Source organism: Pezoporus flaviventris, unplaced genomic scaffold (genome assembly GCF_033815535.1).
Source record: "Pezoporus flaviventris isolate CSIRO_AGI_PZ_B2104156 unplaced genomic scaffold, CSIRO_AGI_Pfla_v1 ptg000036l, whole genome shotgun sequence".
NCBI classification, from domain to species: Eukaryota; Metazoa; Chordata; class Aves; order Psittaciformes; family Psittacidae; genus Pezoporus; species Pezoporus flaviventris.
The window spans coordinates 25,217,917-25,232,304 of record NW_026892584.1 but is presented as its reverse complement, the minus strand read 5'-3'; the positions used below and the strand labels follow the sequence as shown (position 1 = coordinate 25,232,304).

Below are 14,388 nucleotides of genomic sequence, written 5' to 3'. Positions count from 1 at the left end.
AGTTGGGCAGAAAAGAGATCAGAGCATCCCTGTGGAGAAGGACTTCGGGGTTTGGTCGATGAAAAACTTAACATGAGCCGGCTTCAGTGTGCACTTGCAGCCCAGAAAGCCAACTGTATCCTGAGCTGCATCAAAAGGAGCGAGACCAGCAGGTCGAAGGAGGTGATCCTGCCCCTCTACTCTGCTCTTGTGAGACCTCACTTGGAGTATTGTGTGCAGTTCTGGTGTCCTCAACATAAGAAGGACATGGAAATGTTGGAACAAGTCCAGAGGAGGGCCACGAGGATGATCAGGGGACTCCAGCAGCTCCCATATGAAGACAGGCTGAGGAAGTTGGGGCTGTTCAGCCTGTAGAAGAGAAGGCTGCGTGGAGACCTCATAGCAGCCTTCCAGTGTCTGAAGGGGGCCTACAAGGATGTGGGAGAGGGACTCTTCTTCAAGAACTGTAACAACAGAACAAGGGGTAATGGATTAAACTAAAATAGGGGAAGTTCAGGTTAGATATGAGGAAGAAATTCTTTACTGTGCAGGTGGTGAGGCACTGGAACAGGTTGCCCAAAGAAGTGGTGAATGCTCCATCCCTGGCAGTGTTCAAGGCCAGGCTGGACAGAGCCTTGGGTGACATGGTTTACTGTGAGGTGCCCCTGCCCATGAGGTTGGAACTAGATGATCTTTCCAACCTAAACCATTCTATGATTCTGTACACGTATAGGTATGTATAAATTCATAGATATTTATTTACGCTTGCAGGGACTTTATGCAAGGTGGCACAAGAAAATCATAATATTCTTTTGGGGCACCCACCTGTTTCAGTGTCTCAGCACTGATGTTTTAAGAAGAAATCCTTTTTTGACCTATTTTGACTGGTCGAGCGTCCTCTTTTGTGCCTTCTAACTTTACCTCAAATTTGTAAAGTGGTTGACACCAGATAGTTACGCAAAACCTGTTTCCTTTGCCCTGATACTTTTGTGAAAGTGAGTACTGTATGACTTCGTAGTATTCCACACAGCCACACATCTGCCCTGAAAAAAGTAACTATGTTTACCCAGTTTATTTTCTGTCTTCAAAGTTTTACACAGTTGCTCGGTGAAGCACTGAACAGCCATCTGAAGATTAGCTGCTTCCTCTTGCTTAAAGATGACAGAAAACAGCACATTCAAGCCCAGTACATCAAATGCATGTCCTGGATGATGGGATGACCACTGGAGCCAGGGCTCATCATCTGTTCAAATACATCCTACCTACAAGGTTTTTTTTTCCCCCCTGAAATGCTCTTTTAAAATTATTTCAATGTAAGTGAGGTTGGCCTCAAAGTCTGGTAATATCTTGCCACTTCAATGGTTTTGCAGTTCTGGTCTCACAGTGAGAAAGAGCATTGCTTCCTCCGCTGCTTCAGAAAAAGCTAATGCAGTGGTCTGACAAAGCTAACTATTTGGCTAAATAGGAACAGAAGAATCAATTATCTACAAGGTGTTTCAGAAAAAGAGCGACTGAAAAATAAAGCAGAAGGTAGGATTTCCACTTGAAAGTCTTGGCTTAATTTAGTGGCTTCTAGAGTAGCCAGTCATACATGAAGCACACAGGATTCTTCCAAGTTTCCCCTGCCATTTCTTTGGGGAAAAGCACAGAGAGCAGACAGGTAAATGAGGTTTGTTTCATTTTAGACGCCTGTGAAAGTGAGGCACTTTTAGGTGAGATTTCTGTAAAATCCCTCTCTGTGGGAAAGGTCATATTGTAATGCATCCTTCCCTGCCTCCTGCAGCATTTCCTAAATCCTTCTCTGCAGGAAATTGTATGTTTCAGCTGTCGTGTTCTAAAACCTCTCAACTGCTATAAATTTTAACTTGACAATGATATACCCAGTCTTAACCATTTTTTTTTCAATAAAGCATATTTTCTTACTCTCTAAAAATAAGATTTTTAAATGTTATGTTTCAGCAATGAGTGAAATAACATTATAATTACACTTATGTTATGAAAATAATATTATAGCTGTGTTTCCTAAAGAGATGGAAAACCAAGCCAAATAGGATGATACAGAAGGCAGTTTCACAGAAAAAGCACTCTCCAAAATGTTCACATCACCTCCTATTGTTTACCTATATTAAAACTTGATAACAAGAGTATTGATATACAATAACAAAAATTCAGGTGTATGTCTACTATAGATTATATGTTAAAATATATATCTGTGAATTCAAATAAGCAACCCTTTTGCGAAACATCAGATACACCTAAAACTATTTTTTCAAGGCCTTTGAGTCTTTGGAACCTGTTGCCTAAACCAAAGTTCACATTGAAGACCTCATTCTGCAGCAGGGATACCGGGTCTATCATACAGGAAGCATAAGCTGCTACATTTTTTTACCTATGGACCAACTTCCTCCCCTTCTTGACTTTGAGTATAACCTAGTCCTGTAACTGCAGCTATATTCGAGGAATGTTCCAATTTAAAATTTACTTAGCTCATGGACACACAGAGGAGGTATCAGGAATTTTCTTATTGCTCAAAACAGAGAAGAGTGATGTGTAAGAGATGGTACACCTCCCTTCAGGCTGTTACCTTTGCCCAAACCTAGCTTGTTTTACCTCCACTGCAGTGCTCAGATTTTCCTGAGCACATTGTTCTTTTTTGGACCACCTGATCATCTGCACTTTGCAGGTACCAGGAGCAGTCTCCTCTGTGCTTCAGTCCAAAAGCATCAGTTCTAAGGGACGCTTCACTCATTTCAGTCACAGCTTTAGTCAGAATGTGCCCACAACAAAAATGTAAACCTCCCGCCTGCTAAAAGCGGAGGAAGCTGTACTGCAAGATTCCACTACTGACCAGCATGCAGTCACTGAAAAAGTTGACAAAAAGTCTTTCTCAAGGCTGAAGTAAAAAAGGAGTCTCAGTCACTTCTATTCCTCCTCTCCTCCTGCCTCCCTCCTAGGAAAAAAAAAAAAAAAAGAGACAGAAAGAAACCAAAGAAAACCAAACCTCCTAACTGAGGTGGTGTTCCTTTGAAGCGGACATTGGCTGCTGATGGATAGACTAGATATGGTCATTTCACCTCCATTCCTGACCCATAGTCTGAAATCCTATTCACCAGCTTCTCACTATTTCACCTTAATCCCATAAATCAAATATATGAGCATAAAAAGTATTCATCTCATCTGGCAAGGGATGTGAAACGTAACAGGAGGGGATTTTATAGGTATGTAGCAACTAAAAGACAGACTAGGGACAATGTAGGCCCCCCTCTGGAAGCTATCAGGAGAACTGGCTACCCTGGATTTGGAGAAGGCTGAGGTTCTTAATGATTTCTTTGCCTCAGTCTTCACTGGCAAAGGCTCTGACCACACCACCCAAGTCTTGTAAGGCAGATGCAGGGACTGTGAGAATGAAGACCTTGGGCCCACTGTAGGAGAGGATCAGGTTCAAGACCATCTTAAGAACCTGAACATGCACAAGTCCATGGGACCTGATGAGATCCATCCGCGGGTCCTGTAGGAGCTGGCGAATGAAGTTGCTAAGCCACTGGCCATCATATTTGAGAAATCATGGCAGTCAGGTGAAGTTCCTGACGACTGGAAAAAGGGAAATATAACCCCCATTTTCAAGAAGGGGAAAATGGATGACCCAGGGAATTACAGACCAGTCAGTCTCACCTCTGTGCCTGGCAAAATCTTGGAGCAGATTCTCCTGGAAGGCATGCTAAGGCACATGAAAAACAACAAGGTGCTTGGTGACAGCCAGCATGGCTTCACTAAGGGGAAATCCTGCCTGACCAATTTGGTGGCCTTCTATGATGGGGCTACAGAACTGATGGACAGGGGTAGAGCAGTTGCTGTCATCTACCTGGAATTGTGCAAAGCGTTCGACACTGTCCCACACAACATCCTTGTCTCTAAACTGGAGAGACATCAATTTGATAGGTGGACCGCTCGGTGGATAAAGAACTGGTTGGATGACCGCACACAAAGAGTTATGGTCAATGGCTCAATGTCTGGCTGGAGACCAGTAACGAGTGGTGTCCCTCAGGGATCGGTGTTGGGACAGGTCTTGTTCAGCATCTTCATCACTGACATGGACAGTGGAATTGAGTGCGCCCTCAGCAAGTTTGCCGATGACACCAAGCTGTGTGGTTCAGTTGATACCCTGGAGGGAAGGAATGCCATCCAGAGGGACCTTGACACACTTGTGAGGTGGGCTGATGTTTAACCATGCCAAGTGCAAGGTCCTACACCTGGGTCACAGCAATCCCAGGCACAGCTACAGGCTGGGCAGAGAAGAGATTCAGAGCAGCCCTGTGGGGAAGGAATTAGGGGTGTTGGTCGATGACAAAATGAACATGAGCCGGCTTCAGTGTGCGCTTGCAGCCCAGAAAGCCAACCGTATCCTGGGCTGCATCAAAAGGAGTGTGATCAGCAGGTCGAAGGAGGTGATCCTGCCCATTTACTCTGCTCTTGCGAGACCTCACCTGGAGTATTGTGTGCAGTTCTGATGTCCTCAACATAAAAAGGACATGGTACGGTTGGAACAAGTCCAGAGGAGGGCCATGAGGATGATCAGGGGACTGGAGCACCTCCTGTATGAAGAAAGTTGGGGCTGTTCAGCCTGGAGCAGAGAAGGCTGCGTGGAGACCTCATAGCAGCCTTCAAGTATCTGAAGGGGCCCTATAGGGATGCTGGGGAGGGACTCTTCATTAGGGACTGTGGTGGTAGAACAAGGGGTAATGGGTTCAAACTTAAACAGGAGAAATTTAGATTAGATCTAAGGAAAAAATTCTTTACTGTGCAGGTGATGAGGCACTGGAACAGGTTGCCCAGGGAAGTTGTGAATGCTCCATTCCTGGTGATGTTCAAGGCCAGGCTGGACAAAGCCTTGGGTGACATGGTTTAGTGTGAGGTGTCCTGCCCATGGCAGAGGGGTTGGAACTAGATAATCTTAAGGTCCTTTCCAACCCTAACTATTCTATGATTCTATGATTGCTTTAGACAGCAATATGGCATGCTACACTTCCTCTGGTGGACTGCATCAGAAGTGCAGGATTTGTCCACATATTTATGTCAGACTATCCTGAGGGCTCTGAACCTCATTTAAAAGCAAACTGGTCATTAAAAATATAAAGGGGGGGGGTGGGGGGGGGTGGTAACCGCTGTCAGACATATTTATGGGTCTTTTGTAACAATGTTCCTCTCATATAGAACAGTATGGGTAGATAGCTGTGAAAATCCTCTGCAAGAACTTGCCTGTCAAAAAACTTCCAGTAAGTCATATCCTCTTGGTCTCCTTTTCCTCATTTGACTTCTTTTTCTTTGCCTTTTCCCAATCTGTAAAATTCGCATGTATTTAAAATAAAGACCTTCTACACAAGCGCAGTCTGCATAGAAGTCCAGAAAGTAGCCTGTGGTGCACTGTCACCCACACTTTTAGGTTCTCTAACCTGTCTTCATGAGTCTTTTCCAAATTCACCAAACTCAGAGGACATCTTTACAAAGGAGTGCTATAACCACAATTTACTTCAGAGCATCAGTTAATTTTTGTTTCATATTTGGAGAACAGTTTATTACCTATCTTCATTCTTAGCACATTTACTTAATTTGCTGAAGCAAACCAGCCAAGTGTAAAATCAAATTATTTAAGGAAAATTATAGGATAATAAGGTAGTCAGCATTACTATAATAATCATTTTAATGTGCAGAATATTGCATATTCTGTGCTTTATTGCAGAAAACACAGCATCTGCTAGTGAGTAAACTGACTAGAATTTCCTAGTGGCAGAAATATGTTTGTCATACATTTCTCTTTTTTAAGGAACTTTCTCTTTTAAGCCTCATCCAGAGAAGGAAAATTCTAACACTTGACTGCAGCAAAAGGCATCCATTTACAGAACAAAGTTTAAGTGACTATCTATCTTGTGTGATTAATTCTGAACCCAGTGAAAATCAATACAAATCAATGAAAAGGATTCCCCATGTGTTCTGTATGCTTTACATCATTACCTGTAGATCCTAATAGGTAGAGAGTCTGATCTTGGAGTAACCCTCCAAAGCACCAGTGAGCCATCATCCTCACCCCCACGATGAAGTGAAAGGCTAATTTCCAAAAGTTTACTCCAGTAGAATATTCTGATTGAGGCCATTTATATTATGAAATTACTTTTTTAAGCTGTCAGCCTCCTATATGCTATCAACCCACCGAGGAAAGGGCAGGGACAACATCATAGAAACAAGATTACCTGTATAAATCACAGAAATGCATTGTTTCTGTACATGGGACTGTCCAACAAAAATCTCAGCATTAGCAGTGTTCATAGGGAAAAAAATAATAAAATTAAATATACTAGAAGGTTTAAAACACAGCTCTCACTTAGCTTAATCTCATGAAGCTGAAGGCAAGTAAAATAATCCTGGATGAGAATGCTAAATTCAATTCTTACATAGATGCCTTCTTCTGGTTTTATTTTGTTTGTTGGTTTGGTTTTTGGGTGTTTTTTGACTGATGTGTCACTTTAATTTTTTCTATTTTAAAAGGAAGAAAAAAGGCACAAAATTGGCAAGAATTACCACTAGTAACCTTAAAACAAAATTTCCATTCCAGCAACTCATTCCTCTAGAGACATCAAGATGTCTCTTCTCACAGCTTGCAGAAGTGCTTCACTTTTGAATGAATATACACATTCATATTCACACTGCTCCAGTTAGGAGCTTTTAATATAGAGGAATTTTCAGTTAGATTTGAAAACCATGTGAAAGCTACTTTATTCTTCTCCTGAATTCTTATATGCAGAGTTATGGCAAAAGAGTCAGTTTTCCACCATGGATACTTTTGGCAAAAGAGTCAGTTTTCCACCATGGATACCTTTGTTGGTGGAATTCTCTAGACCAAACCATTCACCTCTTGAACTTCCCCATTTCTTGTACTGAATAGAAAACTTGTACAGGCACATAATATCATTCTGTTTTCACTTAACTGATTTCTCAGTTCACGTAGATATGCCCATGCTGATGTTCTGTCCATGTTTTCACTACTTATCACTGGGTCAATTTTCTTAATTTGGAACACAAAACTGGAACAAATGTTAAAAAAAAATTCACAGTGTGCATTAAGGCTGCAGGAAACATTATTGAATAACTAGGTTTTTGTTAATCATGGATTTAAGGAGTAATATTTGTTAGTGTTTCTAATCCCTCTTCAAACACATTCAAATTAGGAAGCCTTCTTTGTGCAGAACAGTGCTTAATTTCACTATGTTTATCCTATCCTATAATATAATCAGAAACTGCATCCTCATTATCAGACAGATCTCACAGACTTTGCAGGGACTTAAGCGCAAGATTAAAGTTTTCCTGAGAGGGATAGAATTACTTGTGCAAAAATGCTTTGCTCTTCTGTGCTCATGGCTTAATTTCTTGATCCCACAGATGAAAAGATCTAAATGTCACTATCTAATCCTAATGTCTTGACCTACACAATTTCCTCTCTTTGGAAAATTTTCAGAACCTGAGAAATGTTTGACCTAATAAGATTTACGACAAAGAGGAGTATGTGAGCTGATCCTTATTGCACATACTTTATAAATATATTATTACATACACACCCGTTTTATTTATAAATTTATTTTATACATGTATATATATTTCCATATATGTATACATCTACCCATTTCCCATGCCTGCCTTAAATTTGGCTTGTCTATATACATTACATCCTTCACATGTCTTAGCTACTGACCAACTTCCTTCTTTTTTATCTCAGTACTGAAAATGTCTATGCTGGAATAGCTAGAACAGTGCCTTCATCATTGTATTTCTCTCTTCTTTTCCCTGCCCGAACTGTGTGTGAAACGCACATAGATGCCATGTTCTATATGGAAAAATACATCAAAAAGCCCAAGGGTAGATGTAGTGTAGCAGCAATATAGAAACTACTTAAGCTTCTCAGGAGTATCATAGCTAGCTCATAGCACAAAACAATTAAGAAATTGGTAAGAGCCAACTCTGATTTTTAATCACATGCTGTGATTCGCTGGGCTATAGAAGATGTCAAGTACATTGCCCAGACAATCAGCAAGTAGAGCTGGACAAAGTACAGCACACAGCTAATTTCTAATAGAATTTTAAGCAATCATTGTTTATCATTTTCCCAGCCGCAGACTCATATCTTTGGGGCCTGTCTGGAACAACTTGAGGGACCAATCAGCAGCTATCCATTTAAAGTTATTTGCCTTCTCTTTATAAATAAAATTTACATAAATGATTCTCAAGTCACAGAAAAAGAGTAAATACCAGAAATTAGGTCCTGTCCTTGCCTTATGCCATATCTTCCCAAATAACAGACTTGCTCTTTCTTGTCCTCATCTGCTTCCTGTTTGTGTTTTCTAAGATTGTATCCTGTGTCTGACTTCTGAACAAACATAAACTAAAGCAGTCAGGAAACCCTAGTGACAGAAAACTTGATCCATCAACATATGAGTCAGTTCTATCTCTAAGTCAACAAATAGGTTGCCCTTGATTTCATAAAATGATCAATTATCCCAAGAAGCAGCTGTTACCATCCTGGCACTTCCCCTGCATGCTCACAGTTGCACAGCAGTTAAACCCAGCTTTTCCTCACCGGTTGTCCATGCACATGCCAAATTTAGATACTTATTACTGAAATAATTCAGTGATTCATTTTCAAAGTCAGTAGCAGACATGAAACCAAAAGAAATTAAATTACACGTATTTCCGTTGACAGTAACAGAGGGAGGAAATGCCTAACTCAAAATTCTTCCTGGAAGAAAAAAAAAAAATCTCCAATAATATGTATGAAAACACCCCTTTCATAATAAACAAATCAATAAAATTTTACTGGGTTACAAAATACATAATTCATTGAAGTGGAAAAATAAAGGATCATGAATGTTACCCAGAAGTGTACTACGGATGTACTCAGATGTTTCTGCTGAAACTCCTCCTTAGTCCAATGACAGGAATTGTGCTGGCAGAGAGATATCCAAGCAATGTACATAGGTAGGAAATCTCTCCTGAAATAAGAAACATGACCTCAAAGAGATTTTTGCAATACCATCTATACTGAAAAATAACAGTTCTTAGAGAATTTTGTATTCAATTTTTAGTGAAATTGTAGTGTTCAGAAATAAAAACACTTGAATTCATTAATGTCACCTTAAATGGATGGAAGTTTTGCATCATGTCATTTGCAAAAAATTAAATATTCTTCTGTGAAAAAAAAAAAAAAGCTATTCCCCTAAAAAGATAGGTAGATGAACTGCTGTGATCAAAGTTCCTCCCTATATTATACAACCGGTCCTTGTACACTGTATGTTAAAGCACCAAACTACTGACACTGATCTTTAGATCAAAGCATGGATGTTAGCACACAGAATTCTTCCCTCAGAAATTATGTGTATCAAAAGATATCACAGAGCTTCAGAAAGCCTTGCAGAACACATGAGGACGGATGTATTTTACAGTGAAGCAGGAATAGTTTATCCATCAGGTGGCAAACAAAAAAAAAGCCTACTTTCCTTCTTCCTCCCACATAATCAATTAAAAAACATTTGTTAGCATCACAGCACATAGCCTTGCCTCAGCCTGCTGGAAAAAAAAAACCCAAACCCCACATAAATAAGTAAACAAAAAAGCAACCCCAGAAAAAGAACAACAAAGAGCAAGTCCCTCACCCTCATTTGGAAACCAGGACACATTCAAACAGATCCAGTGAAGTGTGGCAAAATACGCAGCGTACAGCAAAGAATAAAGGGTTAGTTCAAAGGTGTGTCCAAGAGGTTGTTTTCCTTTTCTCCCAGATACGTTAGTGCACAGCCAGACTAAGGAATAAAGGATGCCATTTCACGAAACACTGCAGGGCTAAGAGGAAACAAAAGTACTCTAAATCTGTAACATGAATAGCAAGAGCAACAGAGGAAAATGAGTTCACGGTACCTAAGCACAGTAACAATGATATTGATCATTTTCTAAGTGAACATTTCAGATTTCAGCATTGCATTTTATGTCCTTACTGCTCCCAAAATCGCATCTTTTAAATATTTGAACAGAAATATAGCAGAAAACAAAACAAACAAACAAATTAGAATAAATTTTATCTTTTCTATTTGCCTATATAGCTCATAGAATTTTCTCCAAAATTGTCTCCAAAATTATTCACCATTTCAGAATTTGACCTTGCCAGATAACACAACCAGACAACGTTGTCAAGTGCTATTTGGAAACCATAAGATGCTGCATATTTGGAATTTACAATCTTTCTTTTAATGTCATGAGATGGCAGTACTGTATCTTGTGCTTTTTCAGGCGAGTGACAGTACACCTTGTGACTCTGCAACCATAAAACATGAAATTTTTGCAGAAGTAGGTATGTTACACACCAATGTTCTGTCCAATTTTCTTCTCTGCAAATTATTTCTCTTTATTCTTTTTATGGGTTTCAGCCATTGCTCTAAAATGTTGACAGTCATACCCCACAGAAAACAAACTATCAGTTTATGAGTAACAGCGCCTTTTTGTCTGATGTTCCAGCTTCATCCTACATGAAGGATGCAATGCAGAGACAAAACACTTTTATTGAAACCAAGATGGTCTCACTTGAAACTCACAGGTAAATTGAATTCTTAAAAAAATCATTAGCACAAAGCTATATGCAGTTTAGGTAAAGTAGCTACAAATGTGTTTTGGAAAAGGAAGGGAATGGGAAATCAGGCAAGCAGGTTGATGAGGGGTTTAGTATTACTTTGCTTCTCATGGCAAGTACTAGCACAGCCCATTTTTAAATGCATCTCTGCCTAGAGTATGCTATGTTCTAAGCAGGTTACATGTTGAATGGTGTGAACATGCTACATGTACAACTCTCATTGAGCCATTGACCACAACTCTGTGTGCAGCCAGCCAGCCAGTTCGTTATCCACCGAGTGGTCCATCACAGTATATATATATACACACACACACACACACACACACTATATATATATATATATATATATATATATACACACGCTATATATATATACACACTATATATATTATATACATATGACTATATATATATAGTCAAAGAGATTCTCTAAAACCCACTACAAAACCCCAGTGAAATGAACCCTTATTTATGAGTATTTAGGAGCCCTCAGTGACCTTCACAGTACCCTAATAACTCATTTCAGACATTTCCCATTTGAAACAGTGGTCTGATTTATTCATTTGGATGAGGTTGGGTGATTCAGCATTAAACTCAGATTACTGCCTATATTAGTAACTTGGAAGATGTGATAAACTGCCTGTGAATTTAATCCACAGATCTGGAACATACTTCATATACTGGGAAAAAAAATCGAATAATTCAAAGCTGTCCTTTCAAGTCTTATACACCAGCACTGCTACCATCTTGTTTCTCTCCAGCTCCTCAGTTTTCCGTTATCTGTGATGTGGTGTGCAGAGAACCAAAGCCTATTCCCAGCATGTGGCCCAAAATGTAACCCCTATATCAGGACTATAATGATGGAACAAACTCATTCAGACTGTCTGTGAACGACTTTTACAGAGATTAAATGGTGATTCCCCAGCAAAAGCAGGATGGGGTGCAACAATGTGAATCTGAAATTGGCTGGAAGTAACTACTTAGAAAACATCAGCGCAGGAAGGGGCAGCTGTAGTAAATAAACTACAAGAATGGGAAGTGAGAGATTCAAGTTAACTTTTTATCTTAGCTACAAATATCTTTAATAGCTTTGGACAACTCAGACTGACACTTTTAAACCTGGATGCCCATATTTGTGAATTAAATTTCACAAGTTAATATTTCTGCATGTCTAATAGTTGCTGCATTTTGGCACCTAGATACACATTTAAAAGTCTAAAGTTTAAGCACCTCCTCTTGAAAAGTAACTTCTTAAGCTTAGTGTCTCAGCTTTCACACTAAACATCATGTAGTGGATGCTAAAAGATCTGTTGCGTTGCTGAGAAACTGATAGATTATGATAATACTGATGATAACGATAATAATGATAACAAAAAGTTGAAACTTTAAAATGAAATAATGTACCAACACATCACTATAACGGCAAGCTTCACACTGAGGCCCTGAGGAAAGATCATTCCATTTGAAACAGCATTAATGTGGCCATTAGAGTGGTAATTTAAATTATTTGCAATACCATATCTTCTGCTAAGTCTATTTCAAAGTGGAAAAAATACACAGCAGATATGATATTTGTTATATTAGCAACTACTATCCAGCCTTATTTGGAAATAAATACATGTGATCTGTAGCACCTATGCTGCATACGAATGCCCCCACACAACACTCCCAATTCTAGAACACCGGTGCATGACATAGTTGAGGTAAAACCTAATCTTTATTTTGTCACATCACTGTTGTGTATGGCACACTTTGTGGGCTTGCCCAGGTTGCTCAGGAGGTGCCTTAGCCATGTCCAGTTCATAACATGCAAAGATTGTACAAGCTTCACGTCTGGTGTGATAGTGGACCTTTACAGCACCATGAAAGAAGCCTAAGCACAGTAACAGTTTTGCAAATAAACCCCAGAATAATTCCTCATGCCGATTCTTTCCTAAAGAACTAATCCATGTTTTCATCTGTCATTTCAACTTACTGCTGATACCTGAATTTTAAATAACCTTTCTGGCTTATAGAGAAGGTCACAAACTAAAAGGTACTTTTCAGCAGGAGCAACTGGAAAGAAGATGCAAAATAATGTAATGCTACAATGGAACATCATTTATGTCTTTAATGTCTGGTTATGTTTTTGCAAGCAAGAAGCATGTGTAAAAAGTATGTCTTCTACCCTACTGGCAGGCTCATATTCACCAGTTTCTCATATTTCGATGTATTTGCTATAATTACATTTATTGCACCTATTTCGCCATGCTGATCACTCACCTGCTTACACAATGCTGAACACTGTCCTGACAGAATTACAGAGAGCTGCAGTCCTGGTCTAAACAGGTGAGAGATGGGGAGTAGGGACAGCAGTGGAACTCAGTGTGCTGAAAACAAACTGACAAAATCAGTATTTTACCTAAAGCAGTGTGAGTTAAATAGGAGCAGATAAAAGGATTGCTGAAGTATGCTCCAAAAATGAGATTGAGAGGCTGCAGAGGAAAGAAGAGCTAGAATAAACTGCTAGTCCAAGGGGACTCCAAGCAGCGGAAGTCCTGCTGAGCTGCTGTTTTTTCATTATCCTACCATAAGTGGGTTCATTGCAGCTGCTTTGGCTCGCTGAAGTCTCTAGCAGTCATCTATCTGCAGAATCTTTTTCATGTAAATTTAATCTGGGAGACTTCCAGGGATTGTAAATGCCAAATCATGTATTATAATAAATAAACAGTTTTTTATTAATTAGACCAAGAGCATAACTCTTCATAAGTTTTCTGGGGTTTGACTCAAAATTGTATTGTATCATCCATGCTCTAACTCAGGCACACTGCATTGTAAAGAAAATACAGATATTAAAAACCATAATTCAATTCATTATCAGACACATTTGAAATACTGACTAGATAATAAAGAATATTGCTAGAAGAAAGGTTTAGAAATAACATTCTGAGTGTTCATACTCAGAGGACTGAGACTTGGCTGCTTCTGTCTCTGTCTACCAGGATTTCTCACACAGGAGGTACTGGTAATCATATGGACGTCTCGCTCTGCCAGTTTTCATATGCAAAATGGCACTGTAATAGGTGTGTTGCCACCTATGATGTAGAGAAACTTCGAGACACCCCCAAATTTATGGTGCAGATGGAACCAGCCTCTTGCAGTGTCAACAACCATGAACATACAAGGAGAACTAAGCTATCCTTGCATGTCCAGCCTCTCCTCTGGTTTTCTGAGCAGAATAGCAGTTAAGCAGACCTGACCTAATCATCTTGTTCAGAACACACTAATGAAAACTTACATTAGAAATCAAAATACTGTGAAAATGAATCCTTTGGAGAAGTTTCTATGATCTTCATGCAATTACCCACAGATACTGCTATGCACAGAAAATAAATTACTTGATTAGCTTCTATTTTGAAAAGGCTGCTACTGGGTCATGTTGTCACTGCAGCAGATAACAGAGACAGTGCACCTGCAGGCAACAACATTTGGGCACAATACAGAAGATAGCAAAGTTACCAGACATTTATGCACCAGTTCTTGAACAGGTGCATTTAGGCAAAATCCTGCTTCTACTGTCATGAAGGTACTATTGTAATTTAAAACCCCCAAGAACACTGAACCCCCCAAGAACACATGCATGAATAGAGCAGCACGGATGTGCACCAAGTGCTTGCTTTCTTAGAGTTCTTGAGTTACACAGAACATACAACAATTTACTTGTCTTCTGCCTTTTCTGCAGAACACTCCTAAGGCACTTTCAACTC

General features: G+C 39.6%; 1 protein-coding gene and 1 long non-coding RNA gene across 2 annotated transcripts in view; both read right to left on the bottom strand.

Annotated features, from left to right (window-relative positions):
* Positions 1-14,388, bottom strand: part of LOC133274399 (uncharacterized) — a 733,952-nt gene that overhangs the window by 233,015 nt on the left and 486,549 nt on the right. The window lies entirely within an intron of this gene.
* The window catches only part of TTC6 (tetratricopeptide repeat domain 6), a 158,708-nt gene that overhangs the window by 108,028 nt on the left and 36,292 nt on the right, over positions 1-14,388 (bottom strand).